We start from the raw sequence: 26540 nt of genomic DNA, 5'->3' as shown, positions 1-26540 counted from the left end.
TTGCTTGTCTGTTGCTTGCCACAACCAGTATCAAGATCTCAAGCTAGCTGTTATGCTGGCCTTTCTTGTTAGTTTGTCATTGAGTTTGTTCCTGTTTTCAACAATACCAGTCATGGCTTTCTCCATGCCCAACTCTAACTCAGGACCACTTCTTCCAACAGTGAAGTTGCTGGTCCTTATGACTTACCTTATCTCTGGAGAATTACCATGGTATGGAGCTGGAGGCAGATATAGGAGCAGTTCCAGATTAAAATGCCACAAACTTTCATCATTCTTATTGAGGTTTAGTAGTTTTTATTGAATAGACTCTTCTCAATTTGTTTTATGTGTTTGGTTAGTTTACAGATTTCTGTAATTGTAGTTTTTGAAAGTTTTGTCTAGTTTTATTGTTTTGTGTGTGTGTGTGTGTGTGTGTGTGTGTGTGTAGAGAGAGGACTTGCCAAGGTCCTCACTCAGAATTTTCTTTCTTTTTAAAAAATATAATCGTTGGAAGCTATAAATTTCCATATAAGTACTACTGTATCTGTAGACCTACGCATTTTGACGTGTTGCATTTTGATTATCACTAAGTTGTAAATATTTCCTATTTCTTCTTTGACTCATGGGTTATTTAGAAGGGTGTTTATTCATATCCAAGTAGTTAAGGTTTTCTAGGTATTTTTTTCTTCAAATTTTTATTTAAATTCTAGTTAGTCAACACAGTGCAATATTGGTTTCAGGAGTAGAATTCAGTGATTCATCACTTACATACAACACACAGTGGTATCTTTTAACTCTTTTTTGTAATTTAATGTTGTTTTGGTCTTTGAACAATCTCTGTTTTCAATTTCTTTTAATTTATTAAGACTTATTTTGTGGCACATCATATGGTCCTTTGTGGTGAATGCTTCATGTGTAGTTGAAAATAATGTGTATTTTCCTGTTTTGGGATAAGTGTTTTATAAATGTTAATTGAACCGTTATTAGCGTTTATGTTGTTCAGGTCTTCTTTATCCTTACTGATTTCCTGTGTGCTTATTTTATCAATTACTGGAAGAAGTATGTTGACATGTCCAATTCTAATTGTACTTTATCTATTTCTTCTCTCATGTATGTCAGTTTGGTTTATATATATTCAATGTCTATTTTTAGGTGTATACACAGTTAAGATTGTTATGCCTTCTTGCAGAATTGACTCCTTTATCATTATGTGGTATCCTGTTCATCCCTGATAATATATCTCATTTTGAAGTCTACTTCATCTGATATTAATATAGCTACTCAATCTTTCCTTTGTATAGTATTTGCATAGTGTATTTTTCTCCATCTTTTTAACCTATGGCTTTATATTTAAGGTTGTTTTCTTGTAGGCACATATACTTTCTTATATATGCATATATAATGGTATTTTATTGTAACAATTTTTTAAATTGTAATTTTTAGGCCATTTACATTTAATGTAATAATGTGGTTGATGTAATCCCACTTTTTCACTCTTTGTTTTCAATTTGTTCTATCAATTATTTATCCCTTTTTGTCTTTTTTTCCTTTTTTTGTGTTGAGAGGTTTTTTTAAACTGTTTTGCAATTTATTTCCTTTTCCTTCATAGGCTTATTAACTTATTAATTAATTAATTTTTTTTTTTACCATTAACCTTAGGGTTGACAATATACGTCTTTGACTTATCAGTCTGGCTTCAAATACATCACACTTTCAGGTTCAGATTAAGAACTTTACAACAAACTTCCATTTTCCTCCTCTCATCATCAGCATTATTGTTGTCAAAGATTATAATTCCAAAATACATTATTATTATTTCTAAACAATTAAAATTTATTTTTAATATGTACAGCTACAATTTATAGTTTTTGATGTACGATTCTTTGAGTTTTGACAAATGTATCAAACTGTATAACCACCATCATAATCAGGATACTGAACTACATAACCACCACCATAATCAGGATACTCCTAAAATTCCTTCATGCAAATCCTTTGTAGATTACTCTTGTCAACATCCCCAGACCCTGGCAACCACTGGTCTGATTTCTGTCCCTATAGTTAGGAGTTTCATGAATGCCCTATAAACAGAATCATACAGTATGTAAGCTTTTCAATCTGGCTTCTTTAGCTTAATATAATATATTTGAGATTCACCTGTGGTTTTGTATGTTTCAGTGGTTTGTTTCTATTGTGTTCACTTGCAATTTGAAGGACATTTTAATTTTTCCCAACTTAGGGCAATTGAATGAAGTTGCTCTACATATTTATATGCAGGTATTTATGTAAATATGAGTTTTTATTTCTAGTGAGCAAATACCTATTAATAGGATTCCTAGGTCATATAATAAGTGTACATTTAACTTTATAAGAAAATTTCAAATTGTTTTCCAAAGTGGCTATACCATTGCTCACCAGGAATGTGTCAGTTTCAATTGCTCCAAATCTGCATCAGCACTTGGGTATTGTTATTCAAAAAAATTTTTAGCTACTCTAACAGGTGTGTTAGTCCTGTCTCATTGTGATTTTCATTGTATGCATGTTTTTCTTTTTTTTAATTTTTATTTATTTATTTGAGAGAGAGAGAGAGAAAGAGAGAGATTGAGATTGAGAGGATGAGTGGGAGGAGGGGCAAAGGGATCATGACCTGAGCTGAAGGCAGACACTTAACCAACTGAGCCACCCAGGTGCCGTGTATGCATGTTTTTCTTTAAATTATTGAGCATATTATAATATTTATCATACTTGCTTAAGGTATTTGCCTGCTGAGTACATTATCTCTAACATTTCTGTGACTGTTTCTATTCTACAATTTTCCTCCTGGTTTGAGTAACATTTGCATGCCTGATAATTTTTCATTGGCTGTTAGACTATGAGAATTACTATTTTTGAACAATGGATTTTGTTGTCTTTTTAAAGAGTGTTAAATTTTGATAAACTATTGTATCAAGGTAATTTCTTGAGATTTCTTTTTTTAAGTTCTGCAAGAAAAAGTCCAGAAAGCCTTTTCTTTATGGCTAATTTATGAAGGTATGGCTCTTTTTGGAGTTTCCACTGAATGTCCAACATTTATCAGAGGTATTTTTACTCTGGTTGGTTGGAACTCACATAGCTCTCAGTTCTGTGTGAGCTCTGGGTAGTTATTTGATTTGTATTGTGGGGGTTTCATCATATACATGTGTGGATTGATGTTTAACCAAAGGTTTACGAAGACCCCTATGCAAATTTCTGGAGAGATTTTCCTGACTAATTCTCCCCTCCTCAGGTCTCCAGCCCCAAAGTTCTAGCACCCCAAGCATCCTCCAACTCAATTATCTGTCCTGTCAACTCAGACTGATGTGTTCTGCTTGGTACTCTCTCAGCACCATGATCCAGAAGGTGTCTCCAAGCACAAAATAGTAATAGGGTCCACTTTATTTGTTTTCCTTGTTTAAGAGGTCCCAATCCTTTGCTCTTGTTTTCCAAAGTCTGAAAACTGTCATTGCATATATATTTGTCCCCCTTTTTCATTGTTTATGGTGGCAAGATAATTTCAAATGTTAAGGTTCGAGTTTGGATCTCAGACATTTTCTTTTTTCTATACTCATACCTTAGGTGATGTTATCCAATCTTATTGCTTTATATAATATTTGTATCTTGACACATCTCCAAAATTTATTTCTCCAGCCTGGACTTCTCTCAAATCCAGATGTATATAGTCAATTGGCACATTCACTTGAATGTTTAACGGACATCTGAAGCTTCACATATTTAAAACTAAAGTCTTGAGGAGAGAAAGGAAAGTGTGTGAGGAGCTGCCACCAGTCCTGTCGGCTGCCTGTCCTTGGACTCACTCCAACAGATAAAAACGCTGAGAATAAAGAGGAAGCATAGAGAAAATTCAAACAAGTAGCTGAGACATATGAAGTGTTATGAGATGCTAAAAAATGGGACATCTATGACAAATACAGCAAAGAAGGATTAAATGATGGAGGTGGAGGAGGAGCTCATTTTGACCACCCATTTGAGTTTGGCTTCACATTCTGTAACTTAGATGACATCTTCAGAGAATTTTTTGGAGGAAGGGGTCTGTTCTCATGAAACTTCTTCTAAGACCCATTTGAGGCCTTTTTTGGGAGTAGAAGAGGTCCCCCCGTGGAAGCAGGAGCTGAGGAACAGGGTCATTTTTCTCTGCCTTCAGTGGATTTCTGTCTTCTGGAGAGGGTTTTCTTCTTTTGATACAGAATTGACTTCCTTCAGGTAACCAGGTCATGGCCTCACTTCATTCTTTTCCATGGCATTTGGTGGTAGTGGGATGGGCAACTTCAAATCTATATCGACTTCACTAAACTGGTTAATAGAAAAATCACTACAAAGAGAATTATTGAGAGTGGTGAAGAAAGAGTAAAAGTTGAAGAAAACAGCTGAGTCCTTAATGATAAATGGTAAGGAGCAGCTGCTACACTTGGATAACAAGCAACTCAATGCACACATGTCTTAGGGTTACAGAAGGGAGGGGGATGGGGGATGGGGTAACTGGGTGATGGGTATTAAGGAGGGCACGTGTTATGATGAGCATTGGGTGTTATATGCAACTAATGAATTGTTGAACACTACATCAAAAACTAATGATGTAGTATATGTTGGCTGATTGAACATAATAAAAAAATCGATGTGCACATGTAACAGAAATGTCACCTATAACTGGCACCATTGAGGATTAACAGGAACATTTTTTTGAAGATTTCAAATGAACTCAACTTTCAGCATAACTGTACCTAATCTAAATAATTTATACACATTGAAGCCCTATTTGTCATAGACTTTTGAGTTGATTGTTGGGACCACATAATAGGACCATTATTTGGGGCGATATTTTTTTTTTTTTGGTTTGTTTTTGTTGGGGTTTTTTTTTTGTTGTTTTTTGTTTTTGTCTTTAAAATTGTTGTAAATCTCTGAATGCACTTTGCTTTTTTATTAAACGTAATCCAAGGTGGCCATGACTCTTACACTAACACCAGCATGGACCTGCTTTTCATTGTGTTTCAAATGTGAGCCAAGTAGAGTCAGCCTGCTGTGAAGTTAACATTGCCACGATGAATCTCCTGCAAAAATAATTTCAATTTTTGTCAGTATTTAATAGCAAGAGATATTAACACATTAATGGTAATAGATTTTTCATTTAATATAAATTGAGCATGCTTTTCTAGTTGTGAATGAATGCTGACAATTTAGTAACTTTTAAACATTGTTTAAACATGTAACATTAAGCTTAGGTTTAAAAAAGTAAAGCTGGTAAACTGGATATTTGTCATTTGCCTAAAAATATGCAAAGGTGTTTGGTGCAAACAAAACAAAAAAACCCTAAAGTCTTCATTCCTTTATCCTTTCTTTCCAAACCTTCTATACCACTGTCCTTTTACATAAGTGACAACTCCATTATTCTAGTTGTTATGTCTATCCTTGAGTCTTTTCTTTCTCTAACACCTCACATGTAATCTATCAAGAAGTTCTTTTGGCTATGCCACTCAAATTATATATAGAATACAACCCCCTTTTATGACCTGCACTGCTACTACCCTATCAAAGCTCACGTTATCTCTCACCTTTATTACCTTAATAACCTAACAGGTTTTCTTGTTTCTGTTACTGTTCTCCCTACATTCTATCTCCTCAGAAAAACCAGAGTGGTTCTGTTAAATGATAAGTGAGATAATATCGTATCTCTTCAAAATCTGCAATATTTCCAGGTCATTTTTTCCCCCTTGCTCATTCCACCTTACCAGGGCCAGGACTAGAGTGAGGCAAAAGAGGAACCCAATACACAAAATTTAATGAAGCATTCATTCTCAGGGTCGTGTGAGTGCCTAATCCTTGTCCTGGCCCTGTACTCTAGCCATATCAACTTCCTTGCTGTCCTTCAAAAATCCCAAGAATGTTTTGGTCTTGGGTCCTTTGCATTTGATGTGCCCACTGCTTTGAATATATTCTTCCACCTAGTACTTGCATGTTTTGCTTGAGCTCTTCATTCAGGTTTCAGTGAAAATCTCCTTGTCAATGAGGCTCTACCTTACATTCTCACTCTGCTATTCTGTCCCTTTATGCCTCTCTAGTTTTCTTCTTAGCACTTACCACCGCTTACTATGTCTTTATTAATTTATTGCCTGTATCTGCTACAAGAACGCAAGCTCAATGAAAACAGAAATTTTGTTTTATTTTGTGCTGTGTCCCCAGGAATTGGAAAAGTGCCTGGTCCATACTAAGCATTCCATAAATTATTTGTTGAATGAATGACTATGCACAGCCCCTTATATTTTACCCCTTTTCATTTCATTGCTTTCTTTTTTATAATATGTTAGTCACCATACAGTACATCCCTAGTTTTTGCTGTAAAGTTCCATGATTCATTATTTGCGTATAACACCCAGTGCTCCATGCAAAACGTGCCCTCCTTAAAACCCATCACCGGCCTATCCCAATCCCCTACCCCCTCTCTTCTGAAGCCCGCAGTTTGTTTCCCAGAGTCCATAGTCTCTCATGGTTCATTCTCCCTTCTGTTTACTCCCCCTTCATTCTTCCCTTCCTTCTCCTACCGATCTTCCCACTTCTTATGCTCAATAAATGAATGAAACCATATGATAATTGTCTTTCTTTGCTTGACTTATTTCGCTTAGCATTATCTCCTCCAGTCCCGTCCATGTTGCACCAAATGTTGATAAAACGTTCCTTTTGATGGCTGAGTAATATTCCAATGTATATATGGACCACATCCTCTTAATGCAGTCATCTGTTGAAGGGCATCTCGGCTCCTTCCACGATTTTGCCATTTAGCTATTGTGGACAATGCTGCTATGAACATTGGGGTGCATATGGCCCTTCACTTCACTACGTCTGTATCTTTGGAGTAAATACCCAGTAGTGCAATGGCTGGGTCATAGGGTAGCTCAATTTTTAACTTTTTAAGGGACCTCCACGCTGTTTTCCAAAGTGGCTGTACCAACTTGCATTCCCACCAACCAGTGTAAGAGGGATCCCCTTTCTCCACATCCTCGCCAACATTTCTTGTTTCTTGCCTTGTCAAATTTTGCCATTCTAACTGGCGTAAGGTGGTATCTCCTGTGGTTTTGATTTGAATTTCCCTGATGGCTAGTGATTTTGAAGATTCTTTCATGTGTCTGTTAGCCATTTGTATGTCTTTGTTGGAAAAGTGTCTGTTCATATCTTCTGCCCATTTTTTGATTTGATTATTTGTTTCACGTGTATTGAGTTTGAGAAGTTCTTTGAGGATCTTGGATACCAGCCCATTATCTGTAGTGTCATTTGCAAATATCTTCTCCCATTCCGTGGGCTGCCTCTTAGTTTTTTTGACTGTTTCCTTGGCTGTGCAGAAGCTTTTTATCTTGATGAAGTCCCACAAGTTCATTTTATCTTTTGTTTCTCTTGCCTTTGGAGATGTGTCATGAAAAAAGTTGCTGTGGCCAATGTCAAAGAGGTTGCTGCCTATGTTCTCCTCTAGGATTTTGATGGATTCCTGTCTCACACCGAGGTCTTTCATCCATTTGGACTTTATCTTTGTGTATGGTGTCAGAGAGTGGTCAAGTTTCATTCTTTTGCATGTAGCTGTCCAATTTTCCCAGCACCAATTATTGAAGAGACTGTCTTTTTTCCACTGAATGTTTTTTCCTGCTTTGTCAAAGATTAGTTCCCAAAGAGCCGAGGGTCCATTTCTGGGTTCTCTATTCTGTTCCATTGGTCTATGTGTCTGTTTTTGTGCCAGTACCATGCTGTCTTTGTGATCACAGCTTTGTAGTATAGCTTGAAATCCTGCAACGTGATGCCCCCAGCTTTGTTTTTCCCTTTTCAACAATTCATTGGCGATTCGGGGTCTTTTCTGGTTCCACACAAATTTAAGGGCTGTTTGTTCCAGTTCTTTGAAAAATGTCATTGGTACTTTCATCGGGATGGCATTGAAAGTGTAGATTGCTCTGGGTAGCATAGACATTTTAACTATGTTTATTCTCCCAATCCATGAGCATGGAATATTTTTCCATCTTTTTGTGTCTTCTCCAATGTCTTTCAAGAGTGATCTGTAGTTTCTAGAATATGGATCCTTTACCTCTCTGGTTAAGTTAATTCTGAGATAACATATGATTTTTAGTGCTATTGTAAATGGAATGGATTCCCTAATTTCTCTTTCTTCGGTCTCATTGTTCGTGTATGGAAATGCAACTGATTTCTGAGCATTGATTTTGTATCCTGCCACATTACTGAATTGCTCTATAACTTCTAGTAGTTTGGGGGTGGAGTCTTTTGGGTTTCCCATATAGAGTATCATGTCATCTGCGAAGAGAGACAGTTTGACCTCTTCTTTGCCGATTTGGATACCTTTTATCCCTTCTTGTTGTCTGATTGCTGTTGCAAGGATTTCTAGTACTATGTTGAATAATAGTGGCAAGAGTGGGCATCCTTGTCATTTTCCTGATCTTAAGGGAAAGGCTTCCAGCTTTTCCCCATTGAGAATGATATTTGCTGTAGGCTTTTCATAGATGGTTTTTATGGAATTGAGGAATGTACACTCTATCCCTACACTCTGAAGGGTTTTAATCAGGAAAGGATGCTGTATTTTGTCAAATTCTTTTTCTCCATCAATTGAGAGGATCATATGGTTCCTGAGTCTTTTCGTGTTGATATGATGTATCACGTTAATCGATTTGCGAATGTTGAACCACCCTTGCATCCCAGGGATGAATCCCATTTGGTCATGATGGATAATCCTTTTAATGTACTGTTGGATTCTATTAGCCAGGATCTTGTTGAGGATTTTGGAGTCCATATTCATTAGGGAAATCGGTCTGTAATTCTCCTTTTTGATGGGGTCTTTGCCTGGTTTGGGGATCAAGGTAATATTGGCCTCATAGAATGAGTTTGGTAGCTTTCCTTCTGTTTCTATTTTTTGAAACAGCTTCAGGAGAATAGGTATTATTTCTTCTTTGAATGTTTCAGAGAATCCCCCGGGAAATCCGTTGGGCCTTGGACTCTTGTTTTTTGGGAGGTTTTTAATCACTGCTTCAATCGCTTCATAATTAATTGGTCTGTTTAAAAAATCAATTTCTTCTTGTTTCAGTGTTGGTAGTTTATAGTTTTCCAGGAAGGCCTCCATCTCTCCCAGGTTGCTTAATTTATTGGCATAAAGCTGTTGATAAAAGTTTCTAATAATCCTTCCTATTTCATTGGTGTTGGTTGTGACCTCTCCCTTTTCTTTCATAATTTTATTAATTTGGATCCTTTCTCTATTCTTTTGTATAAGTCCTGCCAGTGGCTTATCTATTTTATTTATTCTATCAAAGAACCAGCTTCTAGATCTGTTGATCTGCTCTACTGTGCTCCTGGTTTCTATTTCATTGATCTCTGCTCTAATCTTGATCAACTGATTTCTCATGTGTGGATTAGGCCTGTCCCTCTGTTGCTGTTCCAGCTTCTTGAGGTGAGAATATAAAAACTGCATTTTAGATTTTTCTATTCTTTTGAGTGAGGCTTGGTTGGCTATGTATTTCCCCCTTAGGACTGCCTTTGCAGTGTCCCATAGGTTTTGGACTGTTGTGGTTTCATTCTCGTTGGTCTCCATAAATTGTTTAAATTGATTTTTGATTTCCTGGTTTATCGAATCATTCTTGAGCAGGATGGTTCTTAGTCTCCAAGTGTTTGAGTTTCTTCCAAATTTTTCCTTGTGATTGAGTTCCAATTTCAAAGCATTGTGGTCTGAGAATATGCAGGGAATAATTTCAGTCTTTTGGTATTGGTTGAGACCTGTTTTGTGACCCAGAACATGGTCTATTCTTGAGAATGTTCCATGGGCATTAGAACAGAATGAGTATTATTTGGTTCTGGGGTATAGTGTTCTATATATATCTATGAGGTCCATCTGTTCCAGTATGGCATCCAAAGTTCTTGTTTCTTTGTTGATTTTCTGCTTAGGTGATCTGTCTATTGCTGATAGTGGAGTGTTGATGTCCCCTACTATTAATGTATTTTTATCTATATGTCTTTTTATTGTGGTTAAGAGTTGGCTTGTGTATCTTGCTGCTCCCGTGTTGGGGGCATAGATATTTATAATCGTCATATCCACTTGTTGGATACATCCTTTAAGAATCATATAGTGCCCTTCTGTATCTCTAACTACAGTCTTTAGTTTAAAATCTAATCTGTCTGATATGAGAATTGCTACCCCAGCTTTCTTTTGAGATCCATTGGCATGAAAAATGGTTTTCCATCCCTTTTTCGGTCTGGATGTATCTTTAGGTTCAAGATGAGTTTCTTGTAGACAGCAAATGGATGGGTCATGTCTTTTTATCCAGTCTGCAACCCTGTGGCATTAAGGGAGCATTTAGGCCATTCACATTGAGAGTGATTATTGAGAGATATAATTTTAATGATGTCATGTTGCCTGTAAAGTCTTTGTTTCTATAGATTGTAAAAATCTGTTCTGTATCACTCCTGGGGCCTTTTTACTTTTATAGAACCCCCCTTAATATCTCCTGTAGGGCTGTTTTCGTCGTTGCGAAATTGGTCAGTGACTGGCGATTCTGAAAGGTCCTTATCTCTTCATCAATTCTGAATGACAGCCTTGCTGGATAAAGGATCCTTGGCTGCATGTTCTTCTCAGATAGAGCTTTAAAAATGCACTGCCAACCCTTCCTCTCATTCCAGGTCTGTGTAGTCAGGTCTGAAGTAATTCTGATACCTTTGCCTCTGTATGTGAGAAATTTCTTTTCCCTGGCTGCTTTCAATACTATATCCTTGGATCTAATGTTTGCGAATAGCACTATGACGTGATGTGGTATAGGTTTGTCGTGGTTGACCTTGGGAGGGGTCCTCTCTGCCTCTTGCACAGGAATGCTTGTTTCCTTTGCTAGATTAGGGAAGTTTTCAGCTACAATTTGTTCAGATATCTCTTCTAGACCTCTCTCTTTATCCACCCCCTTGGGGATGCCGATGATTCTGACATTGGAACGTTTCCTTGAGTCAGTAATCTCCTATAATCTACATTCTTGAGATTGGATTTTTTTGAGCCAAGTTTCCGTTTTAACTTTCTCTTCTACCATCCCATCCTCCAATTCACTAATTCGTTCTTCTGCCTCATTTACCCTGGGTGTCAGAGCGTCTAGTTTAGACTGCATTTGATTCATAGCATTTTTAATTTCTGCCATATTCACTCTCATTTCCGCCCTTAGAGATTCTCTATTCTCGTTAATATTTTCGTTAATATTTTTTTTCAAGTCTACACATCATCTTGACCATTGTTACTCTGAACTCCATTTCTGATAATTTGGTTATATCCATATCCATCAGTTCTGTGGCAGAGGCCACAGTCTCTGTATCTTATCTTTGTTGGGGGGATTTCTCCTCGTCGTCATTGTGGTGAGGAGAGGTTGCGGGGATGAACAGAGCCCAAATTATTGACCAGGACCCATGCAGTGTGCTCTTGTTTTATAGGGACCTTAGGGATGTGGGCTTCTTCATTTTTCAGCCTGCCTTCTGGGGGAGGAGCCTGCCGCGCTGATACTCAGGCAACCCTGTTTGGGTAGAGTCTCCCCATCCCCTGCGAGGGTGGATGGGCATGAGCACAATGTGAACTGGTATTTCTGGGCTTTTGCTCTCTGGTGGCTTTCCCTAGCAGTTTTCTGTGGCTCTTTTTATATATATATATATATATTTTTAATGTTTTTTTATCACATTATGTTAGTCACCATACAGTACATCCCTGGTTTCTGATGCAAGGTTCGATGATTCATTAGTTGCGTATAACACCCAGTGCACCATGCAATATGTGCTCTCCTTACTACCCATCACCAGTCTATCCCATTCCCCCACCCCCCATTCTGTGGCTCTTCTGAGAGTCAGAGCAGCAGTGGCCGTATCCCAGCCTCTGTCTCAGAACAGAGAGATCACAGTCTGCTCTCCACTGAGCTCTGTTGGCCACTTTTTTTTTTAAAGATTTTATTTATTTATTTGACAGAGATAGAGACAGCCAGCGAGAGAGGGAACACAAGCAGGGGGAGTGGGAGAGGAAGAAGCAGGCTCACAGCAGAGGAGCCTGATGTGGGGCTCGATCCCATAATGCCGGGATCACGCCCTGAGCCGAAGGCAGACGCCCAACCGCTGTGCCACCCAGGCGCCCCTGTTGGCCACTTTAACTCTGTTTCTGTCGGTGCTGCCAAAAACCCTGCAGCGTCCTGGGTTGTGAGCCCCAGAGCGCATTCTGGAGCGCCGGTTTTCAGTCTAGTCACGCGCACGCTCCTGAGCACCCTGTATCAGTCTGGTTCTAGTGAGTGCTCAGGAGCTCCAGTTTTCAGTTTGGAGGCGCGTGTGCTCCCGAGCTCCAGGTTTTAGTCCGGTTCCATTGAGCGCTCCGGAGCTCCGGTTTTCAGTCTGGTCACACGCGTGCATTCCCAGGCTCAGGTCTCAGTCTGGTCTCGCGGTGCCGGTCCGTCTGGCCCTCTCCCCAGTGCAGGTGGCTACCGCTTCCCTGCACCTGAACGTGGCGGCTCCCTCCCCCTTCATTTATCTTCCGATATCTGTGCCCGGATTCACGGCTCCCCGCTTCGTACCTCTATACTCAGTGCTGGAGATGTTCATCTGTAGAGATCCAGATGTATCTTCCTGCATCTCAGGCTGATTCCATGGGTTTTCCGGATGGTCTGGTACATATCCAGCTCGACTCAGGGGACCAGCTGAGAAAGGGGACCGCTACTCCTCCACCATCTTTTTTCAATCCCATTTTATTTCTTTCTTGTAAACAACACATGCCTAGATGATTTTTTACTCAATTTTACAGGTTCTGTCTTCTAAAGAGATAATTGAGATTATCCACATTTTGTATGATGTTTGATACACTTTATTTAATTTCTTACATATTATTTAATACATCTTTTATAATAAACATAGTATTTATTTTACATCGTTTTGCCCAAGTTTACTAATTTGGTCAAGCTATTAATTCAGTCTTTCCTTTGTTAATTCGTGAGCTCTAATATGCTTTACCATTTCATTAAAGGTTACCTCAACTTCCAAATACATAAGCCTCCACTATTATTTGAAAACGTGATTTCCTCCCTATTAGGATTTCAGCTACTCCAATGTTTTTATTTAGAATATTTTCTCATTTATTTGGAATACTTTCACTTTTCTCTCTCTACTAAATTCATACTTTCCCTAATAAGATCTTTAGAATGTGTTTACTTCTCCATTTGCACTCCTTTTTTATCTATAACTCTTATTTTTCATAAATGAGGTAGTACTTTTAGTCTAGACATAGAAACATGGAACTTCCGTTTAAAAATTCCTTATTTAACATTAACATTTATGTTACCCATTTCTAAATAGGCTATTATTATCCACTTACATTAACTACTATATTTCATATGCAGACTTTTTTTTCACTTCAGGTATTGTTCCCCTATTGTTAGATTAATTTGGTTACTTTCCATACGTTTTTTTCTCCTGCCAGAGCTGAAATTGTTCACATATTTGGCCTCCTGCATCTATACATCAATGTAGATCCATACCATAGAGCTTTTTGATATTGATCTTTAGGCACTTGTTTAGCTCACAGTATAAAAGGCCCAGCACCAATTCTTTTTACTATAATTATCACAGTATCAAGAACTTCATTTGTCTCCAGGCTATAGGTGCCATTTGATCCAGGTGAGGCAGATAATTTGGAGTTAGTAGAGGAAAAGTGAGCTTTGTTCAGATAGCCATCTTTCTAGAGGGTGGATTTTAAATGGCAGTTCACTTGGGAGAACGTTTTCTTCTAAAAGTGTGGAGAGATAACATCTTTTTCTTCTCTTTCCCTATTTCTTCCTCATTTTTGTTTGTAATGATGAGTGTACTTTCAGCTGGTGTCCTCAGAAACTTTGGCCTTCTCTCCTGCTACTTCTTTTGTAGACTCTTCTCCCCAAGACCCTGAAAAAATAAAGTGTGGTTTGAGGCATATTTTTCTTTAGAAGAAGCTAAGCTATTTCTTAACCAAAACTATTCTTTGTTTATTTATCTGTTCATTCATTCAAAAATATTGGGTACCGGTTCTGTGCCAAACACTGTTCAAGTGTTTGTCAAGTGAGTTAGCCATATACAGTCTCTACCCTCATGAAACCTACATTCTATTGTGAAGAAATAATCACAAGTTAATTCCATATAGCTATAAATGATATAAAGAAACCGTGGGATGATGAAGGGGAGTACTGGGATAAGAATGTGAATAAATAATATCTTGGAGAGGAAGGTATGAGTAGGAAGCCTGGGGAAAAAAATCAAGGGAAAACTCTTAATAGTAGAAATCCTTGTCTACCACTACACAAAGGTAGGAAAAACAAACAGGGCTTGCTCTTTTTCAGAACTTCATGTCAAATTATAAAAACAATTTGTGGCTTAGAAATATACAATCAGGAATAAGTTATACTCCCGAACAGGTAGAATAGTCTCATACCAACAATTTAACAAATTTCAGAAGAAAGAACCCAGGTACTCCAACTGAGGCTGTGCACAAATCTTAACTGAGCTTCCCATTTGTATTCACCTGCCCCCAAACTTAGGAATGGAAATTCATGGGCCCCTCCTCAGAACTATTGAGTTAGAATCTTGGGTTAAGACCTGGGAATTTGTATTTTAACAAGCCCTCCGAGTGACTCTTATGTAAGTTAAAGTTTGATGAATGCAAATTTAGAGCATAATATATAGGTAGAAAGAACTTTAAGCTGTCAACATTTTATTAGTGCAAAAAAGGAGGTCTAGAATAGGTAGGATTACCCATGTTAACATATAAGAGCAAGGTGAAAAGAAATACCATAGCAAATATTCAAACACACTAGGGGAAAAGTAGTCAAAAGAACTAAATATGGAAGAAAATATATAACAAATACTGAAGATCACCTCCTCATCTTCCTCTAGTAATAAAATTCCTGTGTTTCTCCTGGGCATATGGTTGCACAGTTAGAAAATTACATTGCTCAGCCTTTGTTACAGCTATAGGTAGCCATATAATTAAGTTTTGGCCAATAGGACATCGTAAAAAGTAATATGCTTCACTTTCAGATCCTCCTCTTGAAAACAATGAGTATGCTCCCCTTATCCTTTCCCCTTCTTACTGGCTATAGATATGAAAATGGTAACTGGAGAAGCCTGCTTAGACACAGACATTGAAACTACACAATTTGTCCTACCAGCCCCATACCACCTTACCTGTGGACTGTAATATGAAGTAGAATAAAATTCTATCTTGTTTGAGCTACTGTTTTTTGGGGTCTTTTTGTTACAACAGTTTTGAATATACCCTAATAAATACATTGCATGAATCTGATAAAACAAGGACTCAAAGAAAAATGATAAAACAACAAAATGACATGATAAGGTAGAGTGCAGAGCTCAGGAATCAAATCAAAGATCAAAACAATACTATTGTAGAATTAATAATTAGGACATTGAAAAGAATAAAAAATGAGTTAAAATATTGTTATTAATATAAAGAAACGTCTGAGATATATTCACTCAAGAAATACTTGTGTAGTGGCTACTTTTTTCCACACACTGTTCTAGGTACAGATAATTGGGGGAAAGAGTTTATATAGGTTGTATTTCAAACAAAGGAAACAGTATGAGTGAAAACCTTGAGGCAGAAAAGAGGTTGGTGTTTTTATTCATAATGGAAATGAAGTTGGTGCAGCTAAAGCCGAATGAATAAGGGGCCAGAATTGTATGGGATTAAGTTGGAAAGTTTGAAAAGAAGAAGATTAAGCAGGGCCTCTGTGGACCATGGTTAGAACTTCAGTTTTATTCTGGGCTAATTGGGAAGCCACTGGGATGTTTAAGGTGGTGGACAAGCATGATTTAATTTTGTATTTTGAAGCTAGCTGTTATATGAAGGATAGATTACAAGGGGATAAGAATGGGAGCAGGGAAACTCACTGCTCACTTTCTCTCCAATAACAACTCCAACACAAGTAATCATGATGGCTCAAACTAGGAAATGCCAATGAGTAAATACCTAAGTGATGTCTCACAAAGATTGTGTGTGTAGATATGAGCTCAGATAAAAAGTCTGATCCAGGGCGCCTGGGTGGCTCAGTCGTTAAGTGTCTGCCTTCAGCTCAGGGTGTGATCCCGGGAGTTCTGGGATCGAGCCCCACATCAGGCTGCTCCACTGGGAGCCTGCTTCTTCTTCTCCCACTCCCCCTGCTTGTGTTCCCTCTCTCGCTGGCTAGCTCTCTCTCTCTCTCTGTCAAATAAATAAATAAATAAATAAAATCTTTTAAAAAAAGTCTGATCCGAAGATATAAAATTGGAAGTCCTAGGCACACAGTTGCTAATTGAAGGATAGGACCAAATGAAATCAGGTGGAGTTGAAATGTAGCATAAGAAGATAAGAGAATTCAAGCCCAAGCTCTGAGAGACTCTTAACATTTAGAATGGGTAGAGGGGGAGAAATTTCCAAATAATATTGAAAGAGGGAATTCAAAGAGATGGGAAGAAAGCAAGACGAGTGTGGTGTCATGGAAGGTGGAAGAGTCTGTTTCACTAAGTATAATGCTGCATGGAGAGGTCAAATGAGATGAAGACTGAACAGTGTTCATTGAGTTTAGCTATAAAAAAGTTTTTAATGGGAGTTCTCTTAGGTTGTAGATAGTTGAAGAGTAAGAGACAGGTATATGTGTTTTTAATGATAAGATGACTGGCAACCTGTACCTCCTAGGAGAAACCGAAGCTTGCTTTTTTCTCTCCTGTCCTCTTTCTTTTTTCAAACATAATGTCTGGGTCTAGGGAAAACAGTCTAGGTCAGCTTAGCTGTAGGTACTGAACAATGTTTTTCCTCCTTGATTCCATTTCTATGGCATTGGGAGATGTGGCCTTTCATGTTATTGGAAGGTAACATCATAGGTCCTGATTTGGGCTTGGAAGGAAGCCACTTAAGTCTTTAGGCTAGAAGAGAGAGGGAGGGAGAGAGGAGGAAGAGAGAAAGAAACAGAGAGAGAGAGAGAGGGAGAGATTTTTCTATGTCACTCACACCGGCCTACTAGAGTTTTTATTTGATATTTGATTCCAAGTTCTCAGCTAACAATAAAGCATTTTGATTCATTTTCTTTGTCTTCTTTGTGCCTGTATCTACCTCAGGGATCTCATTGAAAGGAAGGATAGTTTGGATAGGTCAGGATTCATATATTCCTGGGATTTCCTATCAAAATATAATCTCAATAGACTCTTGTAACGTCTCCCCATTTCAGCTTCTTACATGACCAAGCTACCAACTTGAATTACAGATCCTTTGATGGTTCTTGTCCTGTTCCAAACCTGTGCTTGTACTTTTATATTGAAATCTTTCTGATAATCATATACCTGTCATCTATAATAATAGAGTCATGACTTTCAACTTCAATCCTATGGCTGTCACCCTCCTGCTGACAAACTCACCCAAGAAATTGATATACGTGGGCCAATTTCTATAGTTTGTTAACACTTCCCCAATATCAGGCTCTGTTCAACTACCTGACTGAAATTTCTTGTGTTGTGTGCATTGAATCTGCTAGTTAGTACTTGCCTTATGTTAATGAGCATGTCTAGGCTTCTGTTACCAATCCTTCCCGTGTGATCTGTATAGTCACTGACCAATGTGTTAAGTTTTAGCCTCTTTTCTCATACCTATAGAAAAAAAGTAATAACCAATTGTGTTTCCAATTGGCTTCTTGAAGAATAAAACTATCTAATTTTGAGAGGAGCTCATTGGTTCTTCTCTTTTAAATATGTTTGTCCCTAGTGTTTCCTCAGGTCAATTATTAACATCTCTACCATTTACTTATTGTAATAAGATTTCATCGAGCTTACTTTTGTGGCTACATAGTCTTGGGGACAAGACCTTTTCCCCTTCACAAAACGACCTAATAGCTTAAAATTTTAAAATAAAGTTATTATTTACATACAATAAAATTCATCCATTATAAACATACCTCTATCTACATTCAGACTATTTTTAGTAATTTTCTCAGGTGTTTTTTATAAACACTCCAGTTTGAGCACCACAGACATATTTATTATCGTGGCTTGGTCCAGGGTTACTTTGAATCCGATCCCCTTTCTCTCTTTTTCTTTGATAGACTGTTGATATGTTGTGGGGGAGTTGGTTTCCCATTATGCATAGATAGCTGGCTTCTATTTTTCTGCTGATGTTACCACATGCAGAGCCATGCATTCAACTGGTGGACTCAGAGGATAGAAATTGTCATTCTGTTCTGCTTAGCATACTAATGAGGTTTAGTGCTTCCACAAATGCCTGTCCTGAAGTTCAATGCCAAAGAGAAATGCTTTTTGTCTAAACCACTGTTTATAATTCGGTGACTATAGGTACCACTGTGACCTGATACTTCAGATGTCAGGGATGCACCTATAGTAAGAAATGAGGAATAAAGGTGATGAGGAAAATGATTACTTTTCATTTTAATAGAAAGCAATAACTTTAAAATTAGACCTTCAAAACTTATGTCCTGAGTTTTGCACCAATATGATACAAAATAAAACAGCAGTGTGGGCCAGCAATTTTCTATGAGATGCACAGGTGCCGTTTAGTATCATTGCACTCTTCTCCCAGTATTTTCTATGGAGGTATAGAGTGTGAGTAGTAAGTTAGAATCATTTTCCATAAAAAAAACATTCTGGAAATGAAGAATACTTATGCATTAGAGCCATGTGATCTAATCTGGACTTTGCTACTAACTCGCTGTTCTAACTCACTTTCCCCATTTTACAATAAGGATGATAAATAATCTCTGAGGACCCTTCTAGCTCTGAAATTCTATGAAGCTGTAATTCTCACCACTTTGCTCCTTCTCCCAAACTGTGGGGAGAGAGAGAAGATGTGTTGGATTGCTTTTACTCTTTCAGCGTAACAATCAGCTCTTCAGTTGATTAATGTTCTGCTGGCAACAACAGCATCTTAGTGAAGATGATTTAGTATTTCAGCAATTGCTGGATGCTTATAAATGTGCCAGCCTGGTGTATTGAAATTAGTAAAGTTTCTAAAGGTATTTCAAACTGGCTTTAATTAATTAAATGCTGGATAGATGCAGTCCAAGTTTAACCACTTAATAAATTGGCAACCAAATAAAAAATTGAATCAACCATTTTGAGCAGTTTACTGGAAGAGGTCTGGGCTTTCCACCAAGAGATTCTGTAGCAACGCTGGCAGCAGAGCGGGCCATTTTTAAGCTCCTGACTCATTGTCACTATACCCTTTCACCCAAGATTGAATACTTCCTCACAAAAAAAAAAATGCACAGTGTCACTTGATTGGTAGCAGCAATGTCTGTGTTAGTGTCCACAGACTAAAAGAAAGTCCCCACATGAAATGTTAATAGTTGAGACAAGAACCATCTTTAATTCACTGTGTATTGTACAAAGAATATTGTAAAGGAGAACATCAGTGATGGTTCTTAGGTATGTAGAAAAGTACTTTGCTATTTCTCTGAACTGATATTTAAGTCGAATACTAGAAAAAGGGATCATAAAGTAAGATAATATGATCCTGCTTAGAAGACCGTAGAGAGTGTTAAGGTGTTAATGATCTGAAAATGAGAATTAAGGGTTGCTCATGTACCTACTAAGAGATTAATTCAGGAAATTTTCTGCTTTCTGAGAAACTAAAGGAACAGATGTTATCACTCAGGTTGTCAGGAAGCTGTATATATAAAAGCTGAGCATTTTGTTAAGTTATAAAACCAATAAACGCATTAAGCCACTACTCCATGCTCAACTCTATGCTAAATGCTATGGAGAACATGAGAAAGAAATGAGATTCCTGCCTGAGAGTACTTACAAAGGCAGCATGATATAATGGAAAGAGTTAAGGACGGAGAGTCAGAAGCCTTGGAATCCACCAGCTTACTCTGTGACTTTGGTAAGGGACTTCTCTCCAAGTTTCAGATTCCCAGACATTTGAAATAGGATTCAATGAGATAATATGTGATGAATTATGAAGAGCTAGTCACATGTGGTCAATTACAATACAGTTGTTAATGACTGGAGTTAATAATGGTGTAGTAAAAACAAACAAGCAAACAAACCCAGACACTCTGATAGACAAATTTTGGTTAGAATCCGGTCCTTGTCATTTACTGTGTGGCCTTGGGAAAGTTACATAACCTCTATAAGCCTCAGTTCCCAGCTGGAAAAATTAGGATTATGATAAAAATAAAAACATCACATAATATTGTTGCCTATCACATAGCAGATATTTAGTAACAGTAGACTTTATTACTTATCAAAATAAATACAGTTAAGTAGGAAACTGTATGGTATAAGCTATAAAGGCAATGGGAATTTAAAATTCCTTGTCAAAGCTACCATGATAGTTGAAATAGCTGAGAGTAACCCTATTCAGAAATTTTATATAAGGATTTTGTATTCTTTGGGTAAATACTCAGTAGTGGAATTGCTGGATGGTAGTTCTATTTTTAACTTTTTGAGGAACCTCCATATTGTTTTCCAGAGTGGCTGCACCAGTTTGCAGTCAGTCCCACAAACAGTGCAAAAGGTTCCCCTTTCCTCACATCCTCGCCAACATCTGATGTTTCCTGTGTTGTTAATTTTAGCCATTCTCACAGGTGTGAGGTGATATCTCATTGTAGTTTTGATTTGTATTTCTCTTATGATGGGTGATGCTGAGCATCTTTTCATGTGTCTGTTGGCCATCTGGATGTCTTCTTTGGAAAAATGTCTGTTCATGTCTTCTGACCATTTTTTAATTGGGTTTTTTTTAGGTGTTGAGTTTGGAAGGTCTTTAAATATTTTGGATACTAACCTTTTATCAGGTAAGTCATTTGGAAATATTTCTCCCATTCTGTAGGTTGTCTTTTGGTTTTGTTGATTGTTGCCTTCACTGTGCAGAAGATTTTATTTTGATGAAATCCCAATAGTTTATTTTTACTTTTGTTTCTCTTACCTTAGGAGACATATCTAGGGATACATGCACCCCCTATGTTTATAGCAGCATTATTTACAATAGCCAAAATACAGAAGCAGCCCGTGTCCATCGATAGATGAGTGGATGAAGAAGGTGTGGTATATATACAATGGAAGATTTTTAGCCATAAAAAAAGAATTAAATCTTGACATTTGCAATGATGTGGCTAGATCTACAGAGTATTATTCTAAGGGAAATAAGTCAGTCAGAGAAAGACAAATACCATATGATTTCACTCATATATGCAATTTAAGAAACAAAACAAAGGGTCAAAGGGGAAAAAAAAAGAAACAGAGAGGCCAACCAAGAAACAGGCTTTTAATTACAGAGAACAAACTGATGGTTACCAGAAGGGAGGTAGGTGGAGGGATGAGTTACATAGGTGATGGGGATTAAGGAGTGCACTTGTGATGAGCACAGGGTGATGTATGGAAGTGTTGAATCACTAAATTGTACACCTGAAACTAATATAACACTGTATGTTAACTAAAAACTTATGAAACCTAAAAAATAAAAAGAAATTTTATATACTGAACTAGGCCTTTAAAAGAAAACTATGTTTGTATGTTTTCAGAAATTATGTGAGATTAACTCAGGCAGAAGCACTGGAGACAGATATGAGAGTCATTGAGGTGTTAAAATCTTTGAGTTAATAACTCATTGGTGAGTGAAAACATGACAAGTGAGAGAAGGTGACTCTCAAGTTTTTGGCTTGAGTGATTGGATAGATGATGATACCTGTTCATTCAACAAAAATTTATTGATGCCTACTATGTACCAGGTTCTAGAAATAGGGCAGTAAGCTAAACAGACATAGTTCTTGTCCACATGTATGTTACAATCTAGTGAAGGAAACAGGATATAAACAAAATACACAAAAAAGTAGTTCTAAACCAAGTGTTAAGAAAGAAAAGTACAGAGTGCTATCACAAAGTATGCCAGGGAGACATAATAGTAAATGCAAAAGGATAAAGTTTTGAGTGAAAGGCAAAATTATGACCTCATTTTTTGAACATGTTAAGTTTCGGAGTATCAGTGGGAAACGTAGTTGAAGATATCCAGACATCATGTGAAGATATAGATTTGGAACTCAGAGTAGATCTGGGTAGCAGATATTAAGAGAAAATTTATTCAGATGTGATCGAAGTTATAAAATTGCATGAAGTCACCTAAAAACAACATTCAGAGCAGGGGGCCCCAGGGGGGTGTGCATGTGTGTGTGTGCATGTGAATATGTGTATGTGTGTGTGTGTGCATGTACCGTCTTGTTTTTAATTGGATTTGAATGTCTTCCGTTGGGGCACACACTCTATACTTCAAACCCAGTCCATATCATTCCCTATTTTCTTATACCTGAACAACTTCAATTTCATAAATATATTTTACCTATTTGGCCTCTGGAAACATTTAGAGTTTTCAATTCTGGTAGAATAAAGAGCAGTGGACATCCTAACATTTAACATTTAAAACAAATACCAACCTACCAAAATATGTTAAATATTATTTGTAAATTATCATACAAAAATGCACTTTTTTCTATTTTGATGTAAAGTTCTGTGAATTTTAGCATATGTATTGATACATGTAGCCACCTTCACAATCTGGGCACAGAACAGTTTCAACCGCTAAAAATAGCTACCTCATTCTACCACTTTATAGTCATCTCTCCCTCCACCCATAAATCCTGACAATCTGTTCTCCAACCTTTATAGTCTTGCCTTTTTCAGAATGCAATATAAATGAAATAATGCAATATGTAACCCTTTGAGAGTGACTTCTTTCATGCAGCATCATGTCTTTCTTTGAGAGTCTTCCAAGTTGTTCTGTATAACAATAGTTTGTTCTTTTTATTCTGAGTAGTATTCTATTTTATGAGTGTACGACAGTTTGTTCAGTGTTTGCTCATGGAATGACATTTAGATTCTTTCCAGTTTGGGGCAATTATAAATACAGCTGATATACACATTACTGCTTAGACATAGTTTTCATTTCTCTGGGGTAGAGACTCAGGAGTGAGATTGCTAGGTCATATGGTAAGTCTATGTTTGACTATATAGGAAACTGCCAAATCATTTTCCAGAGTGACTGTCACATTTTTGTTCCTTCTAGTAATGTATGAGAGTCCCATTTGCCCATATCCGTATGGTATTATCCATATTTATTAAAATTTTATTTATTTATTTATTTATTTATTTATTTATCTATCCATTTTATTAAAATTTCTTTTTTGTTATAAAAGTAAAGGATGCATGTGTTGATTTTTTAAAGGAAACATACCAGAAAGGCAAAAAAAAAAAAAAAAGTAAAATAAAACCCTCTATTCCCTCTCCCCCTAACCAGGAGAAACCTATTGGTTTCAAGGGTATCTTTTCAGACTTATTTGTAAGTATATATGGACATATACAACTCTCCTTGTGCTGCTTTTTAAAATTCAAATGGACAAAGATATCAGACAAGAAATACTTACCTATACCTTGATGATAGGTAGTATATTGCTTTGTCAGGAAAATACCTCTAAAAAAGCTATATTGTAATGGTTTGACAAGAGTGAATTGTTACAACCATTCCCATTTCCATGAATTCATCCTCACTCTAAATGGGGATTTAAGAATACAGTAAGAATAAACTAAATACTTATAGCACTTTAATCTAATTGCCAAAATTGGAAACAAGCTACATGATCTCCAGCTGTACATCCATCAGTGGAATACTAGTTAGCTGTTCAAAGGAATACACTTCTGATAACACAGAAACATGGAGGAATCTCAAATGCATTATGCTAAGTAAAAGGAATTTGCTTAGCTGACTCAAAAAGTTACATAGTGTCTGGTTCTGTTTATATGACATTCTGAAAGTGCCAAACTATACGGATGGAAAACAATTCAGTGAAGGGTTTTGTATGTCAGGGACTGAGTATGGGAAGTAAGGATAATGACAAAAGGGACATAAGTGAATTTGGAAAAATGATGGAACTGTATTATATTTTGATTGTGGTGCATATTTCAAAATGTAAAAATAATGACTTGCATTCTATGTAAATTATACCTCAATAAAAAACAAATACCACTACCAAATTAATTAATTAATTAAATTTAAATGGTATTATAAGTGAATTATGGCTCTGTACATAAATGTACATTGTACATTAACATCTACAATCCACCTTGAGAAAATTTTTATATAAGGTGTAAGGTTAAGGTTGAGGGTGTTTTTGTTTTATCTTCTTTGTATACTGCTGTTCAATTGTTGCAACACAATTTGCTGAAAAAACTATCTTGACTAAATTGAATTGCTTTTGCACCTTGGCCAAAAATCACTTGGCCACATTTATGTGGGCATATTTCTTTTTTTTTTTTTAATTTTACACTTTATTTTTTATTTAACTTCTTATTTTTATTCTGGTTAGTTAACATACAGTATTATATTAGTTTCAGGTGTACAACATAGTGATTTAACACTTCCATATATCACCCTGTGCTCATCACAACAAGTGCGCTCCTAATCCCCATTACCTATTTCTCCCATCCCTCCATCCACTTCCCCTCTGGTAACTATCAGTGTATTCTCTATGAATAAGAGTCTGTTTCTTGGTTTGCCTTTCTCTCTCTTTTTTCCCCTTTGACTCTTTGTTTTATTTCTTAAATTTCACATGTGAGTGAAATCATATGGTATTTGTCTCTCTGACTGACATATTTCACTTAGCATAATACTCTCTAGCTCCATCCATGTTGTTGCAAATGGCAAGATTTCATTCTTTTTGATGGCAGAGTAAATATATATATATACATTTGTATATATACCATGTCTTTTTTGTCTATTCATCTATTGATGGACACTTGGGCTGCTGCTATATCTTGGCTATTGTAAATAATGCTGCTATAAACATAGGGGTGCATGTACACCTTTGAATTAGTGTTCTTGTATTTTTTGGTAAATACCCAGTAGTGTGATTACTGGATGATAAGGTAGTTCTATTTTTAACTGTTTTCCACTGTGTTTGCACCAGTTTGCATTCCCACCAATGATACACAATGGTTCTTCTTTCTCCACATACTCACAATCACCTGTTTTTTCTTGTTATTGATTTTAGTTATTCTGACAGGTGTGAGGTGATATCTCATTGTACTTTTGATTTGCAATTTCCCTGATGAAAAATGATGATGAGAATCTTTTCATGTGCCTGTTGGCCATCTGTATGTCTTCTTTGGAATTATATCTATTCATGTCTTCTGCCCATTTTTTAATTTGGATTATTCATTTTGGAGGTGTTGAGTTTTATAGGTTCTTTATATATTTTGGATACTAACCCTTTATCATATATGCCATTTGCAAATATCTTCTCCCATTCTTTAGGTTGCCTTTTAGTTATGTTGATTATTTCATTCACTGTGCAGAAGCTTTTTATTTTGATGTAGACTCAATAGTTAATTTTTAATTTTTTCCCTTGCCTCAGGAGACATATCTAGAAAGGAGTTGCTATGGCCCATGTCAAAGAGATTACTGCCTGTGTTCTCCTCTAGAATTTTCAGGGTTTCAGGTCTCACATTTAGGTCTTTCATACATTTTTAGTTTATTTTTGTGTATGGTGTAAGAAAGTGGTCCAGGTTCATTCTTTTGCATGTTGCTGTCCAGTTTTTCCAGCACCATTTGTTGAAGAAATTTTTTCCCATTGGATATTCTTTCCTGTTTTGTTGAAAATTAATTGACCATATAATTGTGGGTTCATTTTTGGGTTTTCTAGTCTTTTCCACTGATCTCTGTGTCTATTTTTTGCCAGTACCATACTGTTTTGATGATTGTAGCTTTGTAATATAACATGAAGTCAGGAATTGTTTTGCCTCCAGCTTTTCTTTTCCTTTTCAAGATTGCTTTGGTTATTTGGGGTCTTTTGTGGTTCCATACAAATTTTAGGATGGTTTGTCCTAGCTCTGTGAAAAATGCTAGTGGTATTTTGATACCCATTAAATCTGCATTAAATCTGCAGATTGCATTAAATTTGTAGATTGCTTTGAGTAGTATAGACGTTTTAACAATATTTGTTCTTCTGATCCATGAGCATGGAATGTCTTTCCAATTCTTTGTGATGTCTTCAATTTCTTTCCTCAGTTCTTCATAGTTTTCAGAATACAGGTCTTTCACTTTCCTTGACTAGGTTTATTCCTAGGTAGCTTATTGTTTTTGGTGCAACTGTAAATGGGATTGATTCCTTAATTTCTCTTTCTTCTGCTTCATTATTGGTGTTTAGAAATGCAACAGATTTCTGTACGTTGGTTTTGTATCCTGTGGCTTTACTGAATTTGTATATCAGTCCTAGCAGTTTCTTGGTGGAGTCTTTCGGGATTTCCATATAGAGTATCAAATTATCTGCAAATAAGGAAAGTTTTACTTCTTCCTTGCTGATTTGGTTGCCTTTTATTTCTTTTTGGTGTCTAATTGCTGTGGCTAGGACTTTCACTATTATGTCGAATAAAAGCAGTGAATGTGGACATCCCTGTCTTGTTCCTAAGCTCTCAGTTTTTTCCCATTGAGGATGATATTAGCTGTGGGTCTTTCATATGTGACCTTTATTATGTTGAGG

At 36.8% G+C, this 26540-nt stretch overlaps 1 long non-coding RNA gene and 1 pseudogene across 1 annotated transcript in view; both read left to right on the top strand.

Annotated features, from left to right (window-relative positions):
• The window catches only part of LOC148106700 (uncharacterized), a 111649-nt gene that overhangs the window by 65117 nt on the left and 19992 nt on the right, over nt 1–26540 (top strand). The window contains exon 2 of the long non-coding RNA XR_015723612.1: nt 20760–20810. This is a non-coding gene — a long non-coding RNA (uncharacterized LOC148106700). The remainder of the gene's footprint in view (nt 1–20759; nt 20811–26540) is intronic.
• Nucleotides 3012–4396, top strand: LOC123792856 (dnaJ homolog subfamily B member 6 pseudogene; annotated as a pseudogene).

This window comes from Ursus americanus, unplaced genomic scaffold (genome assembly GCF_024610735.1).
Source record: "Ursus americanus isolate L20-20 unplaced genomic scaffold, mUrsAme1.1.p SCAF_118, whole genome shotgun sequence".
In the NCBI taxonomy this organism is placed as follows: Eukaryota; Metazoa; Chordata; class Mammalia; order Carnivora; family Ursidae; genus Ursus; species Ursus americanus.
Note: the sequence above shows the minus strand (reverse complement) of the source record. Positions and strands in the feature narration are given on the sequence as shown.